Below are 9,285 nucleotides of genomic sequence, written 5' to 3'. Positions count from 1 at the left end.
CAGCCTGTCACAAGGAGAGGGCTAAGATGTCTCAGGTTATCACTTCCTCTTCCCACAGCAGAGGACCCCTGCCAAGTGGATGTGTCTGTGAAAGTCTCCACCCACAATTTTCAAGTAAGTCGGAGTCCCGCATCTGGACCTGCTGGCAGATGCTGGAGGTGATACAGATGCCCTGACAGGGAGCATGCCTAGTCAGGGTGAACAAGAAGGACGCAGCAGCCACAGATCTGGAGAGAGCCACCACTCCACAGCAAAACCAGCCCCCGCCCCCCTCACTGGCGTCTCACACCTCCAGCTAAAGCCCTGACTGAGCTTCTCAGGGAAGTTGGCTCAAGCCACTAAGGAGCACATCACACCCCACCCCCGCCCCTGCAAGGCTCAGCGAGTGAGAGACAGGGATGTGATTGAACCACGCGGCAGCATTGGGGACCTCTTCCTCCAGTGATTCAGCTGTCCCTTTGTCCCTAAGCAGGGACTGAAGATTAAGCAGGTTTTAAAGAGGATCACCAGGGTAGCATAGCAGGAATTAAAAAACAGGGGATTCCAGCTCTTCCCCACTTCCTATTGTCATTGTCGTTGTTGGTTTCGGTGGGCTAGTGGTTGTTTGGGGGGGACTCAAGTAGCCTCAGCTAGCCCCAGGCTTAGTGTGTAGCCAAGTGTAACCTGTAACCCTGATCATCCTATCTCTATCTCCAAAGCACAGGCAGGCGCCACCATGCCCACCGGACAATAGACATTGTAACACTGAATCTTTCTTTTCATATGCCTGTGGCCACGTTATGTTTTATTCTGAGAAAGGTCGACAATTCAAGTCTTTCTTCAAGTAACAAGCTGATAGAAACTCCCAGAAGGCACCTGGGTAGTTCTCAGTGACTTCTGTACATTTTAAACGATAAACGTTTCTAGGGCTGAGAATGTAACCCGGGTGCTGTGCATGGTGCTGGGTTCAGTCTGCAGCACAAGCCAAGGCCAATGGTACACCCTCCACCCCAGCACTCTGGCATGGAGGAGGAAGGCCAAGGCCATCCTGGGCTACACAGTGAATTTGAGGCTAGCCTGGGCTCCTTGAGAGTCTGTCTTTAACAGAAAGTCTCTGCTCCTGCTCCTCCCTGCAGACCCGCAGCACATCCACTTAGTGAGCCCTCTAAAAGGCGGAGGCTTCAACCACTGGGCTTTCTGCTTGCTCAACACCCCGAGGAAGGCTAACAAATTAACTGTTCCACCAGAGAGATGTTCCCAACTCTACAACAGGAGGAGATAGAGAGGATGTGGCGATATTGTGTTTGTGTTTTATGTTTGTCTGAAGATCAGAGTGCAGAGCTAAACCACTAAAGCCCAGGCAGTGGTGGCCACACCTCTAATCCCAGCACCAGGGGGGTAAAGACAGGAACGGATATAACTGGGTGGAGAGAGGAATATAAGGCAGGAGGAGACAGGAGTTCAGATGCAGTCTGAGGTTTGGTAGAGACGGATGCAGTCTGGAGATGCATTCTGAAGCCGTCAGTCAGAGAACGCAGTCTGAGGACAGGATCGCCCTTTTGGTCTGAGAACTCATTAGAGGTAAAAGGTCTCTCTAGTGGCTGGCTACACTGCTTCTCTGATTTCTCAGCTTTCACCCCCTAATATCTGACTCTGGGTTTTTATTAAGAGCAATTAGAATTCATGCTTCAAGAGGATATGGTTTTTAAAATATTTTTGTGAGGGCCAGGGGATAGGGTTTAAGATGGAGTCATACTGTGTCACCCTATCTAGTCTAGAACATTCTGTGTAGACCAAGCTGTCCTTGAACTCCCAGAGACCCAAGTGCTGGGATTATAGGTGTATTAGCACACCTAGCTTCAAGGGTGACTTTTGTGCATCGACAATCAAGAATTCTCATCAGATTCTCCCTTAGTGCTGAGTTGGTCAAGCAGCAAGAACCAACCTGAAACGATATGGTACTGTGGGACAATAGTCTTGTATTGTTTTAATAAAATGCTGATTGACCAGTAGCCAGGCAGAAAGTATAAACAGGGCGACAAGAACAGGAGGATTATGGGAAGAGGAAAGACTGAGTTTGCAGGCATCACCTAGAGGCAGAGGAGGCAAGATGAGACTGCCTTGCTGATAAAAGTTACCAAGCCACATGGCTAACACAGACAAGAATTATGGGCTAATATAAGTAATAAGAGTTCATAAGAAGCCTGAGCTAATAGCCCAACCAGTTTATGATTAATGTAGACCTCTGTGTGTTTCTTTGGGTCTGAACAGCTGCAGGACTGGGCAGGACAGAAACCTCTGTCAACAATATGGGGCTAAAGAGAGGGGCACCAAGGCACTGTTGAAGATATAACCTAAGCAGAGCCAAGTGTGGTGGCTCTTATCTGTAATTCCAATACTCAGGAGGCTGAGGCAAGGGTATCTTCTAGAGTTGGAGGCCAACCTGGGCTATATAATGAGGATATATCAGCCAGGACTACACAGCAAGACTGTCTCCAAAAGCAACTTTTGTTTTTCAAGTAAGAAAAGCTCCTGACTAGGGTCCCGCTGGCTCCCCAATGACCAGACTAAAGGAAGCACATTCAGTCCTGGCTGCATATTGACGCAACTGGGGCAGCTGCTCATCAATGGCTTCATTCTTACTGCAAATGCTTGCACCACAGAGGGAAAACAGCAACAACAAAGGACAGGCAGATTTTTTTTTTTTTTTAATTTTTAAGGGGCTGGAGAGATGGGTCAGTGGTTAAGAGCATTTGTTGCTCTTGCAGAGGGCTCCGTTTTGATTCCCAGCACCCACACAGTGACTCACAATCATCTATAACTCCAGTCCAGGGGATCTCATGCCCCTTCTGGCACCTAACGGTACCAGGCATGTATCCACTACAGACAGACATGTAAGCAGAACATCCATACACATAAAATACTAAAATAAAATTTAAAAGTTGTTTCTTAATTTTTCAAGGACCCCTTTCTATTATTTTTTATGTGCATTGGTGTTTTACCTGCATGTATGTCTGTGTGAGGGTGTTGGATCTCCTGGACCTGGAGTTACAGACAGTTGTCAGCTGCCATGTAGGTGCTGGGAATTGAACCAGGGTCCTCCTCTAAAAGAGCAGCCACTGCTCTTAACCTCTGAGCCATCCCTCCAATCCTTAAACATTGAGAGGCCAGGACATGTTCCTTGGTTATTCCTCCCTCCAGCCTTCTTTCTAGAACAGTAATAAGTTCTGATATGAACACAGAGCCCAGCTCTGGCTGTTAGAACCCTGTCTCTTTGGTAGACACAGCCCATGGTGTAGGTAGGCTCACTGACAAAGCCGTTCCTGTGGTGTCACAAATAGTTCACTTGGTAGACTGTTTGCCTAGCACGCAGAAGGCCCTGAGCATGCTTGGTAGACTGTTTGCCTAGCACGCAGAAGGCCCTGAGCATGGTTTCCAGTCCCACATAGACTGGATGTGGTGGCTCATGCCTGTAATCCCAGAACTCAGGCGGTAGAGGCGGGAGCACTGGAAGTTCAGATGAAGAAAAATGTATGAATAATTTTGAAATGACAGCAGAACATTAAATCAGGCACCGGACCCTTCTTGGGGTCTCTACAAGCACAGAGCATCCCTCGATGATGATGCCAGTTAGAGCCCCTCACCCTTTGTCCACCAAACAATCAATTATCCTATAGTTAGCAACTGGGAATAATGCTGAAGGCATGAAGTGGGCTTGAGTTACAGTGCCTGCTGCTGTTCATTCATTCAAGTGCTTATTAGGCACCTGCTGTATACCAGATAAGGTACTGTAGGAAAAGCCAAAGACCCAGCTTCGTGATATTAACTGATGTGTTACATTGTCAAGTGTCAAGGGATCAAAAATAAGCCAGGGAAGGAACAAGGACTGGAGTGGCCCAGAAGGTACAGTTTTAAATGTTAACATAGTAATCTTTTCATGGCCGTAAAAGTTATTGAAAATATCATAAGAGAATGCTGAGAACAATGGGAAATGGAAGGTGCCAGTGGCTGGATGACAGGGATGTTGAGCCCCAGTGCCTTCCATGAGCCCCAGTGCCTTCCAGCCAAGCTGTTCCATTTGTGTAGTGTGAAACAAGCCTCCTTACAAAGGCTATCTCACAGGTAGGAGGGATGGTACGTGCTTTTAGTCCCAGCACCTGGGAGGCAGCAGTAGGTGGATTTCTGTGAGTTCCAGACCAAAGTAGTCTAAGTAGGGAGTTCCAGGACAGCCAGAGCTGTACTTTCTTCTCCCCTGACAACTAGACATGTTAAAAATTAACAAGTGGAATTTGAACTTGGAGGGGGAAAATGACTTGGGAATAAGGTCCCAGAAGCCTCCTTGTGATCTTTGTCTACTAATTGACTTAGAAGGGGAAAGAAGACAGAAAAGCCAAGGTTAAGCAGGGACTCTTACTTTCTGCTAGGCATCTCCATCTTCATAGCTATTGTAAGTTCTTAGATGTGTCAAGAAATGTATAAGAAGTTGGGTGTGGTGTGTACTGGGTCCTGTAAGCCCAGCACCCAGGAGGCCGAGGCTTCTGAACTCCTAGTAGAGAGTTCCAGGACAGTCAGAGCTACACAGTGAGACCCTATCTCAAAACTAGACAGATAGATGATAGATAGATAGATAGATAGATAGATAGATAGATAGATAGATAGATAGAATTTATTTTATAAAAGGCTGTTTCACTGACTGCAAGGGCTTAACAAACTTAGTTCTAGCCCTTTAGAAAGTTCAGTAGCCTACAAATAAATCACCCTTTCAGACAAACCTTTCACATAGTCATGTATAAACAAGCCAGTTGACCAGACACCTTGAACTAAGACAAAAGGGGTGTAGCTTGGTTATCCCATCATCTGTAAGATGTTTCCTTTTCCTAAGTGAAAGTGAAGGGGTGAAGGGTCTTCTCCAGAGCTGTTTTATGCTGTCGAGTTCAACCCAGACTAGCAACTGCTAGTAAGGCACCGTGCTAGCTGGTTTCTATGTCAACTTGAGGGCCATTGTAGGAGAGGCAACTTCACCTGAGAAAACGCTCTCGCTGGGTTGCTATGGGCAAGCTTGTGCTACATTTTCTTAGTTGATTATTGATGTGAGGCCCAGCCCTGTGTGTGGTGCCACTCCTCAGCTGGTGGTCCGGGTTCTATAAGAAAGCAGGCTGAACAAGCCATGAGGAGAAGCCAGTAGCAGCTCCCCTCCATGGCCTCTGCATCAGCTCCGCCTGGAGCTCCTGCCCTGAATTCCCAGGAAGATGAACTATATGAGCTGTACGATGAAATAAAAATAAACCCTTCCCTCCCAAGCTGAATTGGTTCTATCCCAGCAATAGGAACCCTGAGACAGGCATGGTACACGTGTCTTTTTAATAGTTTCCTAGGTACCAAGTTTTTCCAAGAGAAGTGCCTAGTAATTTCTGTTCACTTCTCAAAAGTGTTCTTCTCTGTTCATCTCTGTCTGTCTCCCTTTCTTTCTACCCCCCTCTCCATGGTCTTGCTAAGCTCAGACTGACCTGCAAAACTCTCTATACATTCCAGACTGCCTCTTGAACCCTCCATCCTCCTACCTCAGCCTCCTGAGTGCTGGGCTTACAGGACCCAGGACACAACCACACCCGACTTCTTATACATTTCTTGACACATCTAAGAGCTTAAAATAGCTATGTAGATCGAGATGCCTAGCAGAAAGTAAGAGTCCCTGCTTAGCCCTGGATTTTTTGTCTTCTTCCCCTTTCTAAGTCAATCAGTAGACAAAGATCACAAGGAAGCTTCTGGGACCTCATTCCCAAGTCATTTTTCCCCTCCACGTTCAAATTCCACTTGTTAATTTTTAATATGCCTAGTTGTCAAAGGAGAAGAAAATACATTATCCCCCTGGGAAACAAAAACTATGGTCACCTTGTGAAGAACTCAGACCACATGGGCCCAGCACCTAGCCCAGGCCTATTTAATTTCTGTGGGGCTAAATTGGAAAGTCTATACCCCACCTACTTTTTCTTCCTGGCCCTCCATGTGCCAGGAGGCAGAAACTGGGTACCGGTCTGGGCTGAGGTATGGGTTCACTGAACTAGAACAAAGAGAGCGGCTGGGGTTGCTTGTTACTCACCCCCAGCTTTGTTCCGACCTGGGGCAGAGTGGATGCTGGCCTGATTAATTGTTGGTGGATTCCGCCCACGTTCCTTCCATGGTGAGGGCCAGCATCACTGAAGCTGGCTTTGTCTTGAACTTCATTGTCTGATTCCGGATGCCTTCCTGCATTTCAAGGCTCTTAAAGACTTCATGAAGTAAAAGAGACAAGAAAGGGGCAGTCAGACAGGACACACTGGCTGCACTATTCGTCCCAGTCCATCCGGTTCCAATGAGCTCCTGCATCTTGAATGAGAACTGAAGTTGGCAGCCTCCATGTCACCGCCAGCCACATCCTCACACGCGGGGCCATGGATGCAAATGCAGGCTCATCAGCTTGTTCCAGTGCACCGCACCGTCTGGCACAAGTATTTGGTGCACAAGGCTCTACCATTCATTCCATTTTCCTGGGGATATAAAAAATTTAAAAAAAGATAACAATAAAGCAGACTTGGTGGCACTGGCCTAGAAGGCCAGAACTCAGGAGGTGGTGGCTGAGGGATCGAATGTCACGGTCATCCTCACCTACAGCCTGGAAAAATGAAACCAATCTCAAAGATGAAAGAAAAGGGGTTGGTGAGATGGTATAAAAATCCTTGATTGAGCCGGGCAGTGGTAGCGCATACCTTTAATCTCAGCACTCGGGAGAGGCAGGCGAATCTCTTGAGTTCGAGACCAGCCTGGTCTACAAGAGCTAGTTAGTTCCAGGATAGGCTCCAAAGCTACAGAGAAACCCTGTCTTGAAAAAAAACGTTAAAAAAAAAAAATCCAGGCTGAGTAAGCCGCAAGGAGCAAGTCAGTAGGCAGTAGTGATCTTCCATGGCTTCTGCTTCGGTTCCTGCCTGCAGCTTCCCTGTCCAACTTCCTCCTCCGAAGGCCTGTGATGTGGAAGTGAAATAATAAACCCAGTCTCCCCTGAGTCGCTTTGGGCCACATTTAACATGGCATCAAGAGAAACCCTGATGGAGACACTAACTGACACATCTCCTTGGCACACTTGCTCCCAACATGGAAGTTCCATGCTGTTCTCATTAGAGTCTGCTCTTCTGTCTTTCCTCACATTTCAGGCTCTCTGGGATGGAAAGATGGTTCCGTGGGTGAGAGCACCTGCCACCAAGCTTGAGTCTAATCGTTAAGAACCCACAGAGCGAAAGAGAATGAACTCTGACAGGTTGTCACCGAGCGCCATACACGGGTCGTGCCAGGAGGCACCCCTACCCTCCACAAACAAACAAATAAGAAGTGAAAATTAATGATAATGTCAAAGTCTCTCACTCTGGCTTCAAATTCCTATCTCAAGGAATTTGTCCCTGAGTGGCCAGGAGCACAGATGGAGGCCTGCACTCACTGCCTTTTTATTTGTCTTTCTCTTGCTATGTATCTGGAGTTACTGATGATCAGCCTGACCTTTGCTGCCCTAAACGTTCGGTGGAGGCTGTTTTCAGCTTCTCTTTCCACAGCAAACACAGAGTCGTCTAGATCTGGGATCATCCTTTAGCAAGGCAGAAGAAAGGCAGAAAGTTTCTGCTCCAAGAGGTGGCGCAGGTCCACGGACATCATTTCCTTCTGGGAAAGAGGTGCGGGGAGAAACCTTTACCTTCCTCATCCTAAACTCAAGGAGCATTTTCAGGAGGGAGACTGTGCTGGTGAGAAAGTCAAGACAAAGGCCTTTGCAAATGAGAAGCCCCAGGCTCAGCCAAGACACAGGCCAGCCCAGGGAAATGGCACAGATGTCTTTTCAAAGGGAAGCCCCGCACCCGCTGGCACCTGGAACACAGGACTGAGCAAGTTGCACCCCCCACTCCCCCCCCATCCCACAGAGCAGTCTGGGAAGCAGGAACAGGCGCCTGGTTCCCTTGGCACTCTACCGCCTGGACTGAACTGTCAGTACAAAGCAGCGCCAGCTTTGGTTTGGTTTGGTTTGGTCTGGTTTTTGAGACAGGAGTCTCATTGATCCCAGACACACCTTGAACGTGACTGTACCTAACAATGACCTTGAACTCCTGACCCTCTGGGTCCACCTCACCTCCTGGGTGCTGGAATTACAAGCATGTGCCATCACGTTATTTGGTTCCGGAGATCAAATGCAAGGTTTCACCCGTGCTAGAGGCAAATACTCTACCAGCTGAGGCACACCCCTGCCCTCAGAGTAATAAATTCATCTTTGGATTAAAGGGGAGAGCATGTCTGCGCCTGATGAAGACACCTTCCCCCAGGAATGAATAAGCTCAGATGGATGCTGCTTCCAAAATCAGCTCAACAGGCTGGTCCTGTGTCAGGATGTGAGCCAAAGGACAGACAAATAAACTGTCCCCTTTCTTGAGATGGACTCTTCATGTGGCCCATTGCTGACTTGGAACTCACTACGTAGCTGAGGATGACCTTGAACTCCTGATCATCCAGCCTGGTCCTCCCAAGTGACAAGCACACATCACCACGCTCAGGTAGGAAGGCCCTGTCTCACAGGGTCCCGAGCTAGCTGGAGACACAGGCCCAGGTAAAGCGGTAACAGCAGTACCTACCATCCAGGGAGTGTTGGTCTAGCCCACCATAGAGAAGGCTGTGGTGGGGGCCCGGGAAGGCTCTCCCTGGCGACCACATTTGAGTGGGGGATTTGTCCCACTCCAGTGCCAGGAAGCAAACCCCATTCCTTCCTTTCAAAGTTCTTTGTTTTAGGAGCTGGCAGAGGTTTAGAACCAGTTACACTCTTGAGATACATAACGTCCTAATTAGTGCTTGCTCTCTGCAGCCAAACAAAGCAGCCCAAGTAGTGGCTTCAAAGACCCCTTCTAACGACAGGCTGGGACACAGGAGGACTTTAAATAAGAATACGCCCTGGCTGAGCTACATTTTGGCTGGCTTCCCGATCGTCACCACTGATGGCATGCCTAATATACTCAGAACCGTCTTTTTCTGTTTGTTACCCTAGAGCCAGATCAATCTTTCTGCAGTGGTCCCCAAGGGGAAATATGAACAAATTCACTAATCAGAAGACGTATGTAAACTTAACCTTGAAATCTACCATTCCCTTTGAATGCAGTAAGCAAGCAAATTCTTGGATCCAGTTAAACGCATCTAGGAGGTTCAACTTTGCATAGACAGAGAGAATGGCTCTCTTCCCAAGCATGAGGTACTTAAGGAAGTGTTCACCTGTCGCGGCCCCCCTCGTCCAGCAAGGATGACGTG

Source organism: Chionomys nivalis, chromosome 16 (genome assembly GCF_950005125.1).
Source record: "Chionomys nivalis chromosome 16, mChiNiv1.1, whole genome shotgun sequence".
Lineage (NCBI taxonomy): Eukaryota > Metazoa > Chordata > Mammalia > Rodentia > Cricetidae > Chionomys > Chionomys nivalis.
This window is presented reverse-complemented; position numbering follows the sequence as displayed.